This window comes from Symphalangus syndactylus, chromosome 10 (genome assembly GCF_028878055.3).
Source record: "Symphalangus syndactylus isolate Jambi chromosome 10, NHGRI_mSymSyn1-v2.1_pri, whole genome shotgun sequence".
In the NCBI taxonomy this organism is placed as follows: Eukaryota; Metazoa; Chordata; class Mammalia; order Primates; family Hylobatidae; genus Symphalangus; species Symphalangus syndactylus.
This window is the reverse complement of record NC_072432.2, coordinates 39,065,107-39,086,716: the sequence shown is the minus strand read 5'-3', so window position 1 is coordinate 39,086,716 and position 21,610 is coordinate 39,065,107. Positions and strand designations below refer to the sequence as shown.

Below are 21,610 nucleotides of genomic sequence, written 5' to 3'. Positions count from 1 at the left end.
TGTTTATATGATGGATTATGTTTATTAATTTGCGTATGTTGAGCCCGGCTTGCATCCCAGGGATGAAGCTAACTTGATCGTAGTGTATAAGATTTTTGATGTGTTGCTGGATTCAGTTTGCCAGTATTTTATTGAGGATTTTTGCATCGATATTCATCAGTGATTTTGGTCTAAAATTCTCTTTTTTGGTTGTGTCTCTGCCAGGCTTTGGTATCAGGATGATGCTGGCCTCATAAAATGAATGAGGGAGGATTGCCTCTTTTTCTATTGATTGGAATAGTTTCAGAAGGAATGGTACCAGCTCCTCCTTGTACCTCTGGTAGAATACGACTGTGAATCTGTCTGGTCCTGGACTTTTTTTGGTTAGTAGGATATTAATTATTGCCTCAATTTCAGAGCCTGTTATTGGTCTATTCAGGGATTCATCTTTTTCCTGGTTTAGTCTTGGGAGGGTGTGTGTGTCCAGGAATTTGTCCATTTCTTCTAGATTTTCTAGTTTATTTGTGTAGAGGTGTTTATAGTATTCTCTGATGGTAGTTTGTATTTCTGTGGGATCAGTGGTGATATCCCCTTTATCATTTTTTATTGGGTCTATTTGATTCTTCTGTCTTTTCTTCTTTATTAGTCTTGCTAGTGGTCTATCAATTTTGTTGATCTTTTCAAAAAACCAGCTCCTGGATTCACTGATTTTTTGAAAGGTTTTTTTGTGTCTCTATCTCCTTCAGTTCTGCTCTGATCTTAGTTATTTCTTGCCTTCTGCTAGCTTTTGAATGTGTTTGCTCTTGCTTCTCTAGTTCTTTTAATTGTGATGTTAGGGTGTCAATTTTAGATCTTTCCTGCTCTCTTTTGTGGGCATTTAGTGCTATAAATTTCCCTCTACACATTGCTTTAAATGTGTCCCAGAGATTCTGGTATGTTGTATCTTTTTTCTCATTGGTTTCAAAGAACATCTTTATTTCTGCCTTCATTTCATTATGCACCCAGTAGTCATTCAAGAGCAGGTTGTTCAGTTTCCGTGTAGTTAAGAGTTTCTTAATCCTGAGTTCTAGTTTGATTGCACTGTGGTCTGAGAGAATGTTATAATTTCTTTTCTTTTACATTTGCTGAGGAGTGCTTTACTTCCAACTATGTGGTCAATTTTGGAATAAGTGCGATGTGGTGCTGAGAAGAATGTATATTCTGTTGATTTGGGGTGGAGAGTTCTGTAGATGTCTTTTAGGTCTGCTTGGTGCAGAGCTGAGTTCAATTCCTGTATATTCTTGTTAACTTTCTGTGTCGTTGATCTGCCTAATGTTGACAGTGGGGTGTTAAAGTCTCCCGTTATTATTGTGTGAGAGTCTAAGTCTCTTTGTAGGTCTCTAAGGACTTGCTTTATGAGTCTGGGTGCTACTGTATTGGGTGCATATATATTTGGGATAGTTAGCTCTTCTTGTTGAATTGATCCCTTTACCATTATGTAATGGCCTTCTTTGTCTCTTTTGATCTTTGTTGGTTTAAAGTCTTTTGTCAGAGACTAGGATAGCAACCCCTGATTTTTTTTTGTTTTCCATTTGCTTGGTAGATCTTCCTCCATCCTTTTATTTTGAGCCTATGTGTGTCTCTGCACGTGAGATGGGTCTCCTGAATACAGCACACTGATGGGTCTTGACTCATTATTGAATTTGACAGTCTGTGTCTTTAAATTGGAGCATTTAGCCCATTTACATTTAAGGTTAATATTGTTATTAATAAAGTCATTATTAATATTGTGAATTTGATCCTGTCATTCTGATGTTAGCTGGTTATTTTGCTCATTAGTTGATGCAGTTTCTTCCTAGCATCGATAGTCTTTACAATTTGGCATGTTTTTGCAGTGGCTGGTACCAGTTGTTTCTTTCCATGTTTAGTGCTTCCTTCAGGAGCTCTTGTAAGGCAGGCTTGGTGGTGACAGAATCTCTCAGCATTTGCTTGTCTGTAAAGGATTTTATTTCTCCTTCACTATGAAGCTTAGTTTGGCTGGATATGAAATTCTGGGTTGAAAATTCTTTTCTTTGTGAATGTTGAGTATTGGCCCCCACTCTCTTCTGGCTTGTAGAGTTTCTGCTGAGATATCTGCTGTTAGTCTGATGGGCTTCCCTTTGTGGGCAACCCAACCTTTCTCTCTGGCTGCCCTTAATATTTTTTCCTTCATTTCATCTTTGGTGAATTTGACAATTATGCCTCTTCGAGTTGCTCTTCTCAAGGAGTATCTTTGTGGCGTTCTCTGTATTTCCTGTATCTGAATGTTGGCCTGCCTTGCTAGGTTGGGGAAGTTCTCCTGGATAATATCCTGCAGAGTGTTTTCCAACTTGGTTCCATTCTCCCCATCACTTTCAGGTCCACCAGTCAGACATAGATTTGGTCTTTTCACATAGTCCCATATTTCTTGGAGGCTTTGTTTGTTTCTTTTTACTCTGTTTTCTCTAAACTTCTCTTCTTGCTTCATTTCATTGATTTGATCTTCAATCACTGATACCCTTTCTTCCAGTTGATCAAATCCGCTACTGAAGCTTGTGCATGCATCACATAGTTCTCGTGCCATGGTTTTTAGCTCCATCAGGTCATTTAGGGACTTCTCTACACTGATTATTCTAGTTATCCATTCGTCTAATCTTTTTCAAGGTTTTTAGCTTCTTTGCGATGGGTTCGAACATCCTCCTTTAGCTTAGAGAAGTTTGGTCATCTGAAGCCTTCTCTCAACTCGTCAAAGTGATTCTCCATCTAGCTTTGTTCCATTGCTGGTGAGGAGCTGCATTCCTTTGGAGGAGATGAGGTACTCTGATTTTTAGAATTTTCAGCTTTTCTGCTCTGGTTTCTCCCCATCTTTGTGGTTTTATCGACCTTTGGTCTTTGATGATGGTGACGTACAGATGGGGTATTGGTGTGGATGTCCTTTCTGTTTGTTAGTTTTCCTTCTAACAGTCAGGACCCTCAGCTGCAGATCTGTTGGAATTTGCTGGAGGTCCACTCCAGACCCTATTTGCCTGGGTATCACCAGTGGAGGCTGCAGGACAGTGAATATTGCAGAACAGCAAATGTTGCTGCCTGATCGTTCCTCTGGAAGCTTCATCTCAGAGGGGCACCCGGCTGTGAGAGGTGTTCGTTGGCCCCTACTGGGAGGTGCCTCCCAGTTAGGCTACTCACAGGTCAGGGACCCACTTGAGGAGGCAGTCTGTCCCTTTTCAGGTCTCAAACTCCATGCTGGGAGAACCACTACTCTCTTCAAACCTGTCCGACAGGGATGTTTAAGTCTTCAGAAGTTTCTGCTTCCTTTTGTTCAGCTATGCACTGCCACCAAAGGTGGAGTCTACAGAGGCAGGCAGGCCCCCTTGAGCTGCAGTGGGCTCCACCCAGTTCGAGCTTCCCGGCCGCTTTGTTTACCTACTCAAGCCTCAGCAATGGCAGGTGCCCCTGTAGTTTATTTCAAGTTTTCTTCCACCATGCCTGGCTTCATTCTGCCAATCTGCAAAGATACTTGATATAATTTTGATATTTTAATATTTATTGAGACTTATTTTGTGGCCTATCATATGACCTATCTTGGAGAATGTTCCATATGCTGATGAGAAGAATGTATATTCTGCAGTTCTTGGGTAGAATGCTCTGTAAATATCTGTTAGGTTCACTTCTTCTAGAGTGTAGTTTAAGTCTGTTGTTTCTTTGTGGACTTTCTGTCTCAATGATCTATCTAGTGCTGTCAGTGGGATATTGAAGTCCCCCATTATTATTGTGTTGATGTCTATCTCATTTCTTAGGTCAATTAGTAATTGTTTTTTGAATATGGGAGCTCCAGTGTTGGTGCATACAGATTTAGGATTGTAACATCTTCTTGTGGGAATGATCTTTTTATCATTATATAATTATCCTTTTTGTCTTTTTTTGGTTGTTGCTTTAAAGTCTGTTTCATCTGATATAAGAATAGTTACTCCTCCTTAGTTTTGGTTTTCATTTGTGTGGAATATCTTTTACCATCCCTTTACTTTGAGTTTATATGAATCCTTATGTGTATGTGAGTTTCTTGAAGACAGCAGTTACTTAGTTTGTGATTTTTAAAGTCAATTCTGCCAACTTACATTATTATTATAATTTTGTTTTGAGACAGGGTCTGGCTCTGTCACCCAGGCTGGAGTGCAGTGGCAAGTTCATGGCTCACTGCAACCTCCACCTTCAGAGGTCAAGCCATCCTCCCACCTCAGCTTCCTGAGTAACTGGGACTACAGGTATGTGTCACTATGCCAAGCTAATTTTTGTATTTTTGGTAGAGATGGGGTTTCACCATGTTGCCTAGGCTAGTCTTGAACTCCTGGGCTCAGGCGGCCCACCTGCTTTGGCCTCCTAAAGTGCTAGGATTACAGGTGTGAGTCATCATGCCTGGCCTCATTCTGCCAATCTGCATCTTTTAAATGGAGCATTTAGGCCATTTGCATTCAATGTTAATATTGAGATGTGAGGTACTGTTCCATTCACCAGGTTAATTTTTACCTAGATACTTTGTTTTTTCATTGTGTTGTTTTATATCCCTTGTGAATTTTCAGGAGCTTCTATTTTGGTGCATATTGAGCTTTTGTTTCAAGACTTAGAACTTCTTTTAGCATTTCTTATGGGGGTGGTCTGATAGTAACAAATTCACTCAGTGTTTGTCTAAAAATGACTTTATTTTTTCTTCATTTATGAAACAGTTCTGCTATACACAGAATTCTTAGCTGACAGTTATTCTGTTTAAGAAGGCTAAAGATAAGTCCCCAATCCCTCTGGCTTGTAAGGTGTTTACTGAGAAGTCTGCTGCTAGTCTGACAGGTTTTTCTTTATAGGTTACCTAATGCTTTTGTCTCACTGCTCATAGAATTCTTTCCTTCATATTGACTCTAGATAGCCTGATGACTATATGCCTTGGTGATGATGTTTTTGCAATGAATCTCCCAGGAGTTCTTTATAATTCTTGTATTTGGATATCTAATTCTCTAGCAAGACCAGGGAGGTTTTCCTTAATTATTCTCTCAAATAAATTTTCCAAACTTTTTGCTTTCTCTGCTCCCTCAGGAACACCACTTATTTTTAGATTTGACCATTTTGCACAATCTTATATTTCTTCATGACTTTGCTCATTTCTTTTTATTCTGTTTTCTCTATTTTTATGTGACCATGTTAATTTGAATGCCTTGTCATCGAGTTCTGAAGTTCTTTCCTCTCCTTGTTCTAGTCTACTGTTGAAACTTTCCACTGCATTTGGTAATTCCGTAAGTGTGTCTTTCATTTACAGAAGTTCTGATTGGCTTTTCTTTAATATATCTATCTCTTTAGAAAATTTTTTATTTATATCCTGAATTTTAAAAAAGTTTCTTTATATTGGTTTTCACCTTTCTCTTGTATCTCCTTGAATAGCTTAATAATCAACCTTTATTTTGTACTTCAAAGATTTAATCTTGGTTTGGATTCATTGATGAAGGGCTAGTGTAATGTTTTGGGGGTGTTATGGAACCCTGTTTTGCCATATTACCAGAATTACTTTTGTAGTTCCTTCTCATGTTGGTAGACTGTTTTTCATGATTATTCTTGAATTTATTTTTGCTTTGACTGTTTTTTTTTTTTAATTTCTTTTTCCTCCCTTAAGGTTGTGACTTTCATATTTATAGTTTACTGTAGCATAACTTGGCTCTTGGTGCTCTCAGGGGTGAAGACTCTCTATGAGTTACTTAGTTACAGAGAGTCTTTGTATGATGAATTTCTCAGATGCTGGGTGTGTGAGCAAGTTCACTGTCTCCTATAGTGTTGAAATGGCAGAGGTCTCTTGAAGCTTATCTAATTCCCCCATGTTGTACACTTCTTTACTTATTAATTTTTTTCCCACAGTATTATGTTTACTGGGTTGAATAATTCAGGCTTCAGCCCAGTAGGGGAACTTTCCACAGGTGAAAACCAGCTGTGGCTAAAGCGGGTGGGTAAATGCAATACCTAATGGTGGGCAGAGGTCCAAGACTTGACAGATGTGACTGGGAGAGCACTCAGTGAAATACACTGAGGTCTTCTCAGAGAGAAGGACTGGAGCCACTTCCCCTCCCCTGCCAGGCCCACAGGAAAGCTGTTCACCTCTCAGACACACTCCTGACCCAGTGTTCTGGCTATTCAAATCAGAAAGGTACCTCCTTTCATCTGCAGGAATATTGATGTTCCAAGTGGAGAGAAATTGTGACTCTGCCTCCTGTGTAGGCCTGTATTTGGAGGGTGCTCCTCCTGTGGGGATGCAGTCACCTTGAAGTGTTCCAGAGAGGTCTGTAGGTGCATCCATACCGAGCTCTTGTGAGAAAAACCCCAGCTGTATCTACAGTGGTGGATAAGGGGAAAAAGAAATCTTCTCCAAGACTCTTCACGAGCACCAGGGCTGCCTGATTGTCGAGGTGGAGCTGCACACTTTCCCTGCTGAGCCCAGTGCCGCCAACCGTGCCTCTCCTGAAACAGACTTCCCGCCAGCAGAAAGATTTGAGACTCAAGTCCTGCTGTCTGGGTTCTTTTGTCTCAGGTGATGTTCCTTGATGTGGTAAACTTCTCCTTCCTCTAGGAGTAGAAGTCCCTGTGAATGCTGTTGCTCCAATGGGTCTAGCTGCCCATTCCAGGCTGGTGCAGGGTAATGTCTGCAAGAGGTCTAGAGATACGACCTGTCATTAAGTCTCCCAGCAGTGGGTACCAGTAGTAGCTCTGATGGGGGTACCAGGGGAGTGACATGGACTCTGTGAGATTCCTTGTTTATAGAGAGCCTTAGTGTGTTGGCTTTCTCAAATGCTCATTGTAGTAGTAATGAAGAGTTCATGTGGACAGACTCAGGGCCTCCTGGTTAGCCAGAGTGCTGCAGGCAGTGGTGATAGCTGAGGTCATGCACAAGTTTTATCCTTCCTGGGTGCAATGTTATTCTACCTTGAAATGTTGTAATGCTGTGTTGATTGGCCTCCACCCAGGAGGTGGCACTTGCAAAAGAGCACCAGTTGTTGTAGTAGCAGTGGGATTTTTGCTTGCCTTATGTTACCCAGGAGCAGTAGTCTGGTTTTGCATGTGATAGGTAGGGCCATAAAGCTTCCAAAAGTTTCTATCCTTTGTTTTAAGCTACCAGGGCTAGTGAAGGGGGAAAGTGAGGTTGGGGCTGTGTGAGGCAGGCTCATGCTTTTACTCTGCACGTGTGGAGCAGTCCCGGTGTGAGTTGTGGGGTGGTTCTCTGGCTACTGGGATAATGTTCCACAGAGAAGTGTTACTGCTTCTGCTGCACAGAAGTGTTTGTGCTGGGAGTGGGGAGTAACAGATGCCAGTAAACCTCACCTAGCTCCCGAGCGCTTGGTAAGCGACATCTCAGACCCGCAGTTTTCTGATAGCAGCAGCGAGCTAAGTTCCAGGCATCTATGCTCAGAACTCAAGACTTACCCAGCCGTACACTCTCCCAATGGAGAGGTCAACCATGGCTTTGAGGTCTTGCCCCTCCCAGTCTTCCCACAGAGCCAGCGTGTCTAGCTCCTGCACTCATGGCTGGAGCACACTTCCCACTTGGTTCTGTCCAAGGGAGTTCTTCCCCGCTTGAGGTTATGTTGTGAAATTCAGTTGAGAGCTTCTTTCAACCAGTGACTACTGCCTGAGTAACTTGGCAGACTTCCATGAGGTCCCCTATGAGACAAAATAATGAGTAGCTTCCCCCAGTTTGTCCTGGACACTGGGAATAAATGGAAGGATCTTGCTGCTGCCATTTCTACTTTTAGTTTTCTCACTGCCCCCTAAATGCGTTCCAGTGCTGAGTAGCATTAATGCCTTCTCCCTTGGCCTGGATTTCCAGTTTCCCCAGTGGGGGTGTATATCCTGGAGGCGGTCTCTCACTCTCTCACACTCTGGAGAGTTACAGGTTTTCACCTGGCTCATGGTGTAGGCTACAGCCTGCCACTTCTTTCAAATAATCTACGAATTTCAGTTTCCCTGTTAAGTTCCTGCATTGCTTCTTGGAAAACAGTTCACAGTATGAACATCTGCACACTATCATGTCTTTCCAAGTGGGAGAGGCATGCTAACACTGCCTCCAATCTGCTATCTTGGAAGACAAAAATCTTTTGCCCATTTTAAAATTAGATTATTCGATTTTTTTTCTATTGAGATGTTTGAGCTCCTTATGTATTCTTGTTATTAACCCCTTGTCAGATGGAGAGTTTGCAAATATTTTCTCCCATTCTGTGGACTGTCTCTTCACTTTGTCGATTGTTTCCTTTGCTGTGCCGAAGGATTTTAACTTGATGTGATCATTTCTGTCCATTTTGCTTTGTTTGCCTGTGCTTTTGAGGTACTACTTAAGAAATTTTTGCTTAGGCCAATGTCCTGCAGAGTTTCCCCAAAGTTTTCTTTTGGTAGTTTTGTAGTTTGAGGACTTAGATTTAAGTCTTTAGTTGATTTTGATAGATTTTTATATATGGTGAAGATAGAGATCTAAATTTATTCTGCTGCATATGCGTATTCAGTATTTTTGTTGTTTTTTGAGACAGGGTATCACTCTGTCACCAAGGTTAGAGTGTGGTGGTAGGATCATGGCTCACCGCAGCTGTGACCTTCTGGGTGCAAGTGATCTGTCCATCTCAGTTTCCTGAGTAGCTGGGACTATAGGCATGCACTACCATGCCCAGCTAATTAAAAAAAAATTTGTAGAGAAAGGGTTCCACACTGTTTCCCAGGCTGATCTCTAACTCCTGGGCTCAAGTTGTCCTCCCACCTCAGCCTTCCAAACTTTCTTTTTCTTTTCAACTTTAATTTTAGGTTTAAGGGGGTACATGTGCAGGTTTGTTAGATGGGTAAATTGCATGTTGTGGGAGTTTGTTATACAGATATTATATTATATTATATTATATTATATTATATTATATTATATATTATACAGATAATTATGTCACCCAGGTAAGCAGCATAGTACTGATAGGTAGTTTTTTTATTATTATACTTTAAGTTCTGGGATACATGTGCAGAATGTGCAGGTTTGTTAGATAGGTATACATGTGCCATGGTGGTTTGCTGCACCTATCAACCCGTCATCTAGGTTTTAAGCCCAGCATGCATCAGGTATTTGTCCTAATGCTCTCTCTCCCCTTGCCGCCAACCCTCCAACAGGCCCTGGTGTGTGATGTTCCCCTCCCTGTGTCCATGTGTTCTCATTGTTCAGTTCCCACTTATGAATGAGAACATGCAGTGTTTGGTTTTCTCTTCCTGTGTTAGTTTGCTGAGAATGCTGGTTTCCAGCATCATCCACGTTCTTGCAAAGGACATGAACTTATCCTTTTTTATGGCTGCATAGTATTCTATGGTGTATATGTGCCACATTTTCTTTATCCAGCCTATCATTGATGGACATTTGGGTTGGTTCCAAGTCTTTGCTATTGTGAATAGTGCCACAATAAACATACATGTGCATGTGTCTTTATAGTAGAATGATTTATAATCCTTTGGGTATATACTCAGTAATGGGATTGCAGGATCAAATGGTATTTCTGGTTCTAGATACTTGAGGAATTGCTGCACTGTCTTCCACAATTGTTGAGCTAATTTACAGTCCCACCAACATTGTAAAAGCATTCCTATTTTTCCTCATCCTCTCCAGCATCTGTTGTTTCCTGACTTTTTAATGATTGCCATTCTAACTGGCGTGAGATGGTATCTCATTGTGGTTTTGATTTGCGTTTCTCTAATGGCCAGTGATGATGAGCATCTTTTCATAGATTTGTTGGCCACATAAATGTCTTCTTTTGAGAAATGTCTTTTCATATCCTTTGTGCACTTTTTGAAGAGGTTGTTTTTTTTTCTTGTAAATTTGTTTAAGCTCTTTGTAGATTCTGAATATTAGACCTTTGTCAGATGGATAGATTGCAAAATTTTTCTCCCATTCTGTAGGTTGCCTGTTCACGCTCATGATAGTTTCTTTTGCTGTGCAGAAGCTCTTTAGTTTAATTAGATCCCGTTTTTCAATTTTGGCTTTTGTTGCCATTGCTTTGGTGTTTTAGTCATGAAGTCTTTGTCCATGCCTATGTCCTGAATGGTATTGCCTAGGTTTTCTCCTAGGGTTTTTATGGTTTTAGGTTTTACATTTAAGTCATTAATCCATCTTGAGTTAATTTTTGTTTAAGGTGTAAGGTGAGGGGTCCAATTTCAGTTTTCTGCATATGGCTAGGCAGTTTTCCCAGCACCATTTATTAAATAGGGAATCCTTTCCCCATTTCTTGTTTTTGTCAGGTTTGTCAAAGATCAGATGGTTGTAGATGTGTGGTGTTATTTTTGAGGCCTCTGTTCTATTCCATTGGTCTATATATCCATTTTGGTACCAGTACCATGATGTTTTGGTTACTGTAGACTTGTGTAGTTTGAAGTTAGGTAGTGTGATGACTCCAGCTTTGTTCTTTTTGCTTAGGATTGTCTTGGTTATATGGGCTCTTTTTTGGTTCCATATGAAATTCAAAGTAGTTTTCTCTAGTTCTGTGAAGAAAGTCAATGGTAGCTTGATGGGAATAGCATTGAATCTATATATTTTATGTATTACCTTGGGCAGTATGGCCAATTTCACGATATTGATTCTTTCTATTCATGAGCATGGAATTTATTATTATTATAGTTTAAGCTCTAGGGTACATGTGCACAACATGCAGGCTTGATACATAAGTATACATGTGTCATGTTGGTTTGCTGCACCCATCAACTCGTCATTTATATTAGGTATTTCTTCTAATGCTATCCCTCCCCCAACCCCCCACCTCCCAACAGGCCCCAGTGTGTGATCTTCCCCGCCCTGTGTCCAAGTGTTCTCATTGTTCAATTCCCACCTATGAGTGAGAACAGAGCATGGAATGTTTTTTGAATTGTTTGTATCCTCTCTTATTTCCTTGAGCAGTGGTTTGTAGTTCTCCTTGAAGAGGTCCTTCACGTCCCTTGCAAGTTGTATTCCTAGGTATTTTATTTTCTTTGTAGCAGTTGTGAATGGGAGTTCACTCATGATTTGGCTCTCTGTCTATTATTAGTGTATAGGAATGCTTGTGATTTTTGCACATCAATTTTATATTTTGAGAATTTGCTGAAGTTGCTTATCAGCTTAAGGAGTTTTTGGGCTGAGATGATGGGGTTTTCTAAATATACAATTATGTCATCTGCAAACAGAGACAATTTGACTTCCTCTCTTCTTGTTTTAATATGCTTTGTTTTTTTTCTCTTGCCTGATTGCCCTGGCCAGAACTTCCAATACTATGTTGAATAGGAGTGGTAAGAGAGAGTGTCCTTGTCTTGTGCCAATAAGTAGTTTTTAAAACCTCTCCCTTCTCCCTGTCTATACCCTCAAGCAGGTCCTGAGTCTATTATTTTCTTCTTTGTGTCCGTGTGTACTCAATATTTAACTCCCACTTATAAATGAGAACATGCAGTATTTGGTTTCTGTTTGATGAGCATCTAGATTGATTCCATGTCTTTACTATTTTGAATAGTGCTGTGATGATCATACAACTGCATATGACATTATGGTAGAATTTCTTTGGATATAATAATTATAATCTCAATAATGAGATTGCTGGGTCAAATGGCAGTTCTAAGTTCTTTGAGAAATCTCCAGACTGCTTTCCACAGTGGCTGAACTAATTTACATTGCCACCAGCAGTGTACACGCATTCCCTTTTCTCTGTAATCTCTCTAGCATATGTTATTCTTTGAATTTTTAATCATAGCCATTCCGACTGGTGTGAGTGGTATCTTATTGTAGTTTTGATTTACATTTTCCTAATGATTAGTGCTATTGAGCATTTCTTCATATGCTTGTTTGCTGCATATATGTCTTCTTTTAAAATGTCTGTTCATGTCTTTTGCCCACTTTTCCACAGGGTTGTTTGTTTTTGCTTGTTGGTTTACATTCCTTATAGATTAGGATTTGGATCTGGATATTAGAGCTTTGTCAGGATGAGCTTCATCAAATGCATAGTTTGCAAATATTTTCCCTCATGTGGGTTGTGTGTTTACTCCATTGATAGTTTCTTTTGCTGTGTAGAAGCTCTTTAGTTTACATAGGTCCCATTTGTCAATTTTTGTTTTTGTTGTAATTTTTGTTTTTAGCATCTTTGTCATGAAGTCTTTGCCAGGGTCTTTGTCCAGAATGGTATTTCCTAGGGTTTCCTCAAGGATTTTTATAGTTTTAAGTTTTATAGTTGAGCCTTTAATTCATCTCGAGTTGTTTTTTGTATATGATTTGAAGAAAGGATCCAGTTTAATCTTTTGCATATGGCTAGCCAGTTATCCTGGTACCATTAATTGAATAGGGAGTTCTTTCTCCATTGTTTGTTTTTGTTAACGTTGTCAAACATCAGGTGGCTGTAGGTGTGTAGATTTCTTTCTGAGCTCTCTATTCTGTCTTATTGGCCTATGTGTCTGATTTTGTATAAGTACCATGCTGTTTTAGTTACTCTAGCTCTATAGGATAGTTTGAAGTTGGGTAGGGTGATGATTGCAGCTTTGTTCTTTTTGCTTGGGATTGCTGTGTTGGTTAATATTAGGGGTCAACTTGATTGAATTGAAGGATACCTAGATAGCTGGTAAAGTGTTTCTGAGTGTGTCTGTGAAGGTGTTTCGAACATTTGAGTCAGTGGACTGAGAGAGGAAGACCCACCCTCATTGTGGGTGGTCACCACCCAACTGGCTGCCACAGCAGCTAGAACAAAGCAGATGGAAGAAGGTGGGATAAGCCAGCTTGTGGAGTCTTTCATCTTTCTCTGTGCTGGATGCTTCCTTCCATTCTTCCTGCCCTTGGACATCAGACTTCAGGTTCTACAGCCTTTGGACTCTTGGACTTACACTGTTGGTTTGCCAGAGGCTCTCAGGCCTTCTGCCACAGACTGAAGGCTGCACTGTTGGCTTCCCTACTTTCGAAGCTTTTGGACTTGGACTGAGATACTACTGGCTTATTTCTTCCTCAGCTTGAAGATGGCGTATTGGAGGACTTCATCTCATGATCGTGTGAGCCAATTCTCCTTAATAAACTCTCTTTCATATATACATATATCCTATTAGTTCTGTCCCTCTGGAAAACCCTAATACAATTGTTTGGCTATTCAGGCCGCCCTTTTTTTGGTTCCAAATGAATTATAGAATGGTTTTTCTAATTCTGTGAAGAATGTCATTGGTGGTTTGATAGGCATAGCATTGAATCTGTAAATTACTTTAGGCAGTTTGCCCATTTTAACAATATTGATTCTTCCTATCCACAAGCACGGGATGTTTTTCCATTTGTTTGTCATCACTGATTTCTTTCAGCACTGTTTTGTAATTTTCATTGTAGAGATCTTTCACCTCCATGGTTAGCTGTATTCCTAGGTGTTTCATTTTTCTTGTGTGACTCTTGTGGATGGGATTGCATTCTTGCTTTGACACTCAACTTGCATAGTGTTGCTATACAAAAACACTACTTGTTTTTGTATGTTGATTTTGTATTCAGAAACTTGACTAAAGTTGTTTGTCAGATCTACAAGTTTTTGGACAGAGACTATGTGGTTTTCTAGGTATAGTATATCATCTACAAACAGATTGTTTGACTTCTTCTTTTCTTGTTTGGATACTTTTTATTTCTTTCTCTTGCTGATTGCTATGGCTAGCACATCCAGTACTATTTTGAATAGCAGTGTTGAGTGTGGGCATTTTTGTCTGTTCTGGTTCTCAATAGAAGTGCTTCCAGTTTTGCACATTCAGTATGATGTTGGCTGTGGATTTTTTTTTTTTTTTTGAGACAGAGTTTCACTCTTGTTGCCCAGGCTGGAGTGCAATGGCGTGATCTCAGCTCACTGCAACCTCTACCTCCTGGGTTCAAGTGGTTCTCCTGCCTCAGCCTCCCAAGTAGCTGGGATTACAGGCATGTGCCACCATGCCTGGCTAATTTTGTATTTTTAGTAGAGATGGGGTTTCTCCATGTTGGTCAAGCTGGTCTTGAACTCCCAACCTGAAGTGATCTGCCCACTTCAGCCTCCCAAAGTGCTGAGATTACAGGCAGGAGCCATCACACCTGGCCTGGCTGTGGATTTGTCATAGACAGTTCTTATTAGTTTGAGGTATGTACCTTTAATGCCTACTTTTTTGAGGGTCTTTCACACAAAAGGATGTTGAATTTGACCAAAAGCCGTTTCTGCATCTATTGATGCTGAGACCAGCTCAGGTGGGGAGACCCTAACCCAGCGGTGCTAGAGGAATTAAAGACACACATGCAAAAATATAGAGGTGTGGAGTGGGAAATCAGGGGTCTCACAGCCTTCAGAGCTCAGAGTCTCGAACAAAGATTTACCCAAGTATTTATTGACAGCAAGCCAGTGATAAGCATTGTTTCTATAGATTATAGATTAACTAAAAGTATTCTTTGTGGGAAACAAAAGGATGAGCTGAAATAAAGGGATGGGCTCTGGCTAGTTATCTGCAGCAGGAGCATGTCCTTAAGGCACAGATCGCTCATGCTATTGTTTGTGGTTTAATAATGCCTTTAAGCGGTTTTCTGCCCTGGATGAACCAGGTTTTCCCTGCCCTCATTCTGGTAAACCCACAACCTTCCAGTGTGGGCATGATAGCCATCAAGAACATGACATAGTGCTGCAGAGATTTTGTTTATGGCTAGTTTTTGGGCCAGTTTATAGCCAGACTTTGGGGGGGGGACCTGTTCCCAACATGTCCCCCTTCTTTGATTTCCAAAGTGACAAAAGCAAAGACAGCTTTGTCACAGTGAGCTACTGCTTGCAGGAGTCAGGATCTGCATCTGCAGACTATACAAAGACAAACAACATGGACTGAAAACACAATCATTGAAATCACAGAGCTTCCAAGTGTTTTATCCATTTTAATGGGTTGCTAGCTGCTAATCTGTCTGCAGCTCCTTCAAACACTCCAGTTCCTGGCATTAAGGCCAGGTGTGGCTGGGATGCTTTAAATATTTGTTCTTTTAATTTTGCAATATCTAAAGACAAGTTTGTAGAGTTTCTTTCTAGGTTTTTTTATTCTTTCCCAAATTTTGATCTTATTAACAGCTATTAATAGTTTCCACAAATCTTTATTTTTAGTTCCTCCAATGGGCCATATCATTTGATGTTGAGGTGCCACCATACTGCCATGGTTCCAGATAATAGGAACTCTTGCCATACTTCTTACCATTCCTACCATCTGACCATTTTGTTCAGACCAGCTGAACATGGTGTGGCCATGGCACGCAGACTGAGACGTGCAATTCAAGCTAAACATCCTCTTAGGGGACGAATCAATAATAATTCCTAGGAATCATTGCACAGCACTTCTGCCTGTTTTGCAATGTAATCTTCCTAAACAAGTACATTCATTTTTTCTGGCCAGGTTCAATTTTGTTTACAAATGGGTTTTTGAGAGCTGTATGGCTTAATTATAGGAGGAGATTTATTATGGCAAATACCGAGATCAGAAAGCATTTGTAACTGTATCATAAAGTGATTACATCCAGGCATTATTGCCAGTCAAGATAGATAAATATGACCAGTAAGTATAATTGTTCTCTGTGTCATCCCTTGTTGAAGGAATACACATGGCAATGGTGATCACTGCTATCATAGCTACCATTAAATTACTCACTGTGACTGGTTGTCCCACTTTCCTCAGGTTTTCTTCCACCATCTGTGACAGCTTCTTATCTGTCCCCGGATGGGTGGCTGTGTTTGACGGGTGTTGCTTGTGACAGCTGGGGTCCTCCTCAGTGTCAGTCTTGACATGGCAGCAACTGGGGGGTCCTCAGGACCCTCCCGAAATCTCTTCCTTGGCATCTGTCTCATGATAAGATTTCAGGTGTCTTGATGGTATCCAAATTGGCTGTTGATTTTGGCCTGGAGAAACACAAGCATAACCTCTACCCCAGGTTATTTTACCTATTTCCCAACTTTTTGTTATTGGATCTCTCCACCAAACCAGTTGTTCTGCTTCTGTCTTTGCAGCTGGTTTCTGTAGATGCTGTTCAGCTGCTGATGATATCTGGCCTTTAGGCAGGCTCAAAAAATTTAAAGTTAATAATGCTAGATTCAGTTGTATATGGGCTGTCCCATAATCCCTGTTTCTCCCCCTTTTTTGTTTTTATCATCAGTTGTTCATCTGTATGAAATTGTAACTGAGCATTTTCAATTAATTGTGTGGAATGAACTACTTATGAAGAATCAGAAATCACATTAATAGGCATATCAAAAGCAGTAATACCTCAATTACAGCTACAAGCTCTGCTTTTTGAGCTGAAGTATAGGGCGTCTGGAAAACTTCACCTGTTGAGCCAGAATAAGAAGCTTTACCACTACTAGACCCATCTGTAAAAGCATTCTCAGCACCTTCAATTGGTTTAAATTTAGTAATTTTAGGGAGAATCCAATTAGTTAATTTCAAAAATTGAAACAGTTTTATTTTTTGGAAAATGATTAGAGAATTGTTCAGTAACCAAGTCCTCTAAAGCCTCCAGTTTCTCTTTACTCAGTGGCCATTGTTCTATCCAAACTGGCTTATCTGTTAACCATTTTAAAGGTATAGGTTCTGGAGGCTTAACAATGGTCGCCATAAAAAATGATATCCTAAACCTTGGCAGGAACTTTGTCTTTCTGCTTGAAGCAGTTCTTTCAAACCTTGCAAAGTTTTCCTACTCCCATACCAGAGACATATCCCATTTCATGCATCATATGTTGACTTTGAGGGCTATATAGTTGTTCAGGAATTAGAACTTGTGCTCCCCATTGTTGTAGAAATCTCTGCCCCATAAATTTATAGGTACAGAAGTTATAATTGGTTCAATAGTCCCAGGTGGCCCATCGGGCCCTTCACAATGCAAAATATAACTACTTTGATATACTTCAGGGGCTTTACCAACTCCAACTATGTTAAATTGAGTGGGTGGAATTGGCCACGCAGATGGCCAGTGCTGTACAGAAATGATTGAAATGTCTGCTCCTGTATCTACCAAACCTTTACATTTCTTTCCCTGAATAGTTAGTTCACAGGTAGGACATTTATCAGTAATTTGATTTACCCAGTAAACTGCTTTGCCTTGTTAATTTATGCTTCCAAATCATCTTGTTCATTTAATTTCACTTTTCCCCATTCCCACATATGGCACAATCAGGAGCTGCACTATACGCTCTCCTGGCTCTGCTTTCCAGGGAACAGAAGTAGATATAACAATTTGAATTTCCCCATTGTAATCTGAATCGATGACTCCTGTTTGTACTTGTAGCCCTTTTAAACTTAAACTAGACCTTCCTAAAAGTAATCCTATCATTCCCACTGGCATGGTTCCACAGACTCCTGTTGGGACCTTTTGCGGGGGTTCCCCAGGCAGAAGGCTCACAGCTTTTGTGCAGCATAAATCTACTGCAGCACTACCAGCTGTGGCAGGGGACAGACATTGTGTATGGGTGAGGGAATGGCTTGAGCCAGAAATGCCCCAGTTTGGAATGGGGCCTGGGATGGACCCCTCATGGCATTTCCTGAATTTAAAAGGAAAAGGCTCAAACATAGCTATAATATTTCCTGTTGATCAGGTGGGTGTATTCTAACATGGAACTGCAAAGCCTCTAAATCACCCTTGCTGAATTCCTCCCTGAGTAGAACTGAGAGCAGTCACTCAAGGAGCCACTCGAACAGTCACTGGGGCAACTACTTTTCACCTATCGTCCTCTGGTGGTGGGTCAGGCCTCTCTTTTTCTTCAAAATAATAATGAGGGGGTGCAGAAGGGTAGGGACAAACCTCTCCCTCCTTTGCCACTTTAGCTTTAGCTGGCAAACAAACCTGCTCTGTCATTTCTTCTGTTACTTTGTTATACTCTCCTTTCCCCTTATTATTAGTGTGAAAAGGTTCCAAGGTGGAATGAACCAGAGCCTACACTTGTCCCATTGTTACCTTGATGCTTTTGAGCTCCCCTTCTTACTTACCATGAGGATTGCTTTAAGATTACTTGGGTGTCCTCCAGCCTAGTTCCATGTTCTCCAACTGTCGCTCTGGCAACCCTTCGACCTGGATACGAGCCCCCACATATAGGCGCCACTTGCCGAGACCAGCTCAGTTGGGGGACTCTAACCCAGTGGCGCTAGAGGAATTAAAGACACACACACAGAAATATAGAGGTGTGGAGTGGGAAATCAGGGGTGTCACAGCCTTCAGAGCTCAGAGTCTTGAACAGAGATTTACCCAAGTATTTATTGACAGCAAGCCAGTGATAAGCATTGTTTCTATAGATTATAGATTAACTAAAAGTATTCCTTATGGGAAACAAAGGGATGGGCTGAAATAAAGGGATGGGCTGTGGCTAGTTATCTGCAGCAGGAGCATGTTCTTAAGGCACAGATTGTTCATGCTATTGTTTGCGGTTTAAGAACACCTTTAAGCAGTTTTCCACCCTGGGTGAGCCAGGTATTCCTTGCCCTCATTCTGGTAAACCCACAACCTTCATCATGGGCATCATGGCCATCAGGAACATGTCACAGTGCTGCAGAGGTTTTTCTTTATGGCCAGTTTTTGGGCCAGTTTATGGCCAGATTTTGGGAGGCCTGTTCCCAACACATTGATATCATCATATGGTTTTTGTTTTTAGTTCTGTTTATGTGATGAACCACATTTATTGATTAGAATATGTTGAGCCAGCTTTGCCTTTTTTGGATAAAGCCTAAATGATTGTGGTGGATTACCTTTTTGATGTGCTGCTGGGTTTGGTTTACCAGTATTCGGTTGAGGACTTTTACATCTATGTTAATTAGAGTTGTTGGCCTGAACTTTTCTTTTGTTTTTATTTTTATTTTATTTATTTATCTTTATTTTTTTATTTTTTATTATTATACTTTAGGTTTTAGGGTACATGTGCACAATGTGCAGGTTTGTTACATATGCATCCATGTGCCATGTTGTTTTGCTACACCCATTAACTCGTCATTTAGCATTAGGTATATCTCCTAACGCTGTCCCTCCCCCCTCCCCCCACCCCACAACAGTCCCCGGAGTGTGATGTTCCCCTTCCTGTGTCCATGAGTTCTCATTGTTCAGTTCCCACCTATGAGTGAGAACATGCAGTGTTTGTTTTTTCGTCCTTGCGATAGTTTACTGAGAATGATGTTTTCCAGTTTCACCCATGTCCCTACAAAGGACACGAACTCATCATTTTTTATGGCTGCATAGTATTCCATGGTGTATATGTGCCACATTTTCTTAATCCAGTCTATCGTTGTTGGACATGTGGGTTGGTTCCAACTCTTTGCTATTGTGAATAGTGACGCAATAAACATACGTGTGCATGTGTCTTTATAGCAGCATGATTTATAGTCCTTTGGGTATATACCCAGTAATGGGATGGCTGGGTCAAATGGTATTTCTAGTTCTAGATCCCTGAGGAATCGCCACACTGACTTCCACAATGGTTGAACTAGTTTACAGTCCCACCAACAGTGTAAAAGTGTTCCTATTTCTCCACATCCTCTCCAGCAACTGTTGTTTCCTGACTTTTGAATGATTGCCATTCTAACTGGTATGAGATGGTATCTCATTGTGGTTTTGATTTGCATTTCTCTGATGGCCAGTGATGATGAGCATTTTTTCATGTGTTTTTTGGCTGCATAAATGTCTTCTTTTGAGAAGTGTCTGTTCATGTCCTTCGCCCACTTTTTGTTGGGGTTGTTTTTTTCTTGTAAATTTGTTTGAGTTCATTGTAGATTCTGGATATTAGCCCTTTGTCAGATGAGTAAGTTGCAAAAATTTTCTCCCATTCTGTAGGTTGCCTGTTCACTCTGATGGTAGTTTGTTTTGCTGTGCAGAAGCTCTTTAGTTTAATGAGATCCCATTTGTCAATTTTGGCTTTTGTTGCCATTGCTTTTGGTGTTTTAGACATGAAGTCCTTGCCCACGCCTATGTCCTGAATGGTATTGCCTAGGTTTTCTTGTAGGGTTTTAATGGTTTTAGGTCTAACATTTAAGTCTTTAATCCATCGTGAATTAATTTTTGTTTAAGGTATAAGGAAGGGATCCAGTTTCAGTTTTCTCCATATGGCTAGCCAGTTTTCCCAGCACCATTTATTAAATAGGGAATCCTTTCCCCATTTCTTGTTTTTGTCAGGTTTGTCAAAGATCAGATAGTTGTAGCTATGCGGCATCATTTCTGAGGGCTCTGTTCTGTTCCATTGATCTATGTCTCTGTTGTGGTACCAGTACCATGCTGTTGTGGTTACTGTAGCCTTGTAGTATAGTTTGAAGTCAGGTAGTGTGATGCCTCCAGCTTTGTTCTTTTGGCTTAGGATTGACTTGGTGATGCGGGCTCTTTTTTGGTTCCATATGAACTTTAAAGTAGTTTTTTCCAGTTCTGTGAAGAAAGTCATTGGTAGCTTGATGGGGATGGCATTGAATCTATAAATTACCTTGGGCAGTATGGCCATTTTCACGATATTGATTCTTCCAACCCATGAGCATGGAATGTTCTTCTATTTGTTTGTATCCTCTTTTATTTCATTGAGCAGTGGCTTGTAGTTCTCCTTGAAGAGGTCCTTCACATCCCTTGTAAGTTGGATTCTTAGGTATTTTATTCTCTTTGAGGCAATTGTGAATGGGAGTTCACTCATGATTTGGCTCTCTGTTTGTCTGTTATTGGTGTACAAGAATGCTTGTGATTTTTGTACATTGATTTTGTATCCTGAGACTTTGCTGAAGTTGCTTATCAGGGTAGGGAGATTTTGGGCTGAGACGATGGGGTTTTCTGGATATACAATCATGTCATCTGCAAACAGGGACAATTTGACTTCCTCTTTTCCCAATTGAATACCCTTTATTTCCTTCTCCTGCCTGATTGCCCTGGCCAGAACTTCCAGCACTATGTTGAATAGGAGTGGTGAGAGAGGGCATCCCTGTCTTGTGCCAGTTTTCAGAGGGAATGCTTCCAGTTTTTGCCCATTCAGTATGATATTGACTGTGGGTTTGTCAGAGATAGCTCTTACTATTTTGGGATACATCCCATCAATACCTAATTTATTGAGAGTTTTTAGCATGAAGCGTTGTTGAATTTTGTCAAAGGTCTTTTCTGCATCTATTGAGATAATCATGTGGTTTTTGTTTTTGGTTCTGTTTATATGCTGGATTATTTATTGATTTGCGTATGTTGAACCAGCCTTGCATCCCAGGGATGAAGCCCACTTGATCATGGTGTATAAGCTTTTTGATGTGCTGCTGGATTCGGTTTGCCAGTATTTTATTGAGGATTTTTGCATCAATGTTCATCAAGGATATTGGTCTGAAATTCTCTTTTTTTGTTATGTCTCTGCCAGGCTTTGGTATCAGGATGATGCTGGTCTCATAAAATGTGTTAGTGAGGATTCCCTCTTTTTCTATCGATTGGAATAGTTTCAGAAGGAATGGTACCAGTTCCTCCTTGTACCTCTGGTAGAATTCGGCTGTGAATCCATCAGGTCCTGGACTCGTTTTGGTTGGTAGGCTATTGATTATTGCCACAATTTCAGAGCCTGTTATTGGTCTATTCAGAGATTCAACTTCTTCCTGGTTTAGTCTTGGGAGGGTGTATTTGTCGAGGAATTTATCCATTTCTTCTAGATTTTCTAGTTTA

General features: G+C 40.5%; 1 long non-coding RNA gene across 1 annotated transcript in view; it reads left to right on the top strand.

The window, feature by feature from the left end:
• The first annotated feature begins 4,116 nt into the window (after nucleotides 1–4,116).
• Nucleotides 4,117–21,610, top strand: part of LOC134731510 (uncharacterized) — a 41,436-nt gene continuing 23,942 nt past the window's right edge. Inside the window, exon 1 of the long non-coding RNA XR_010113827.1 lies at nucleotides 4,117–4,238. This is a non-coding gene — a long non-coding RNA (uncharacterized lncRNA). The remainder of the gene's footprint in view (nucleotides 4,239–21,610) is intronic.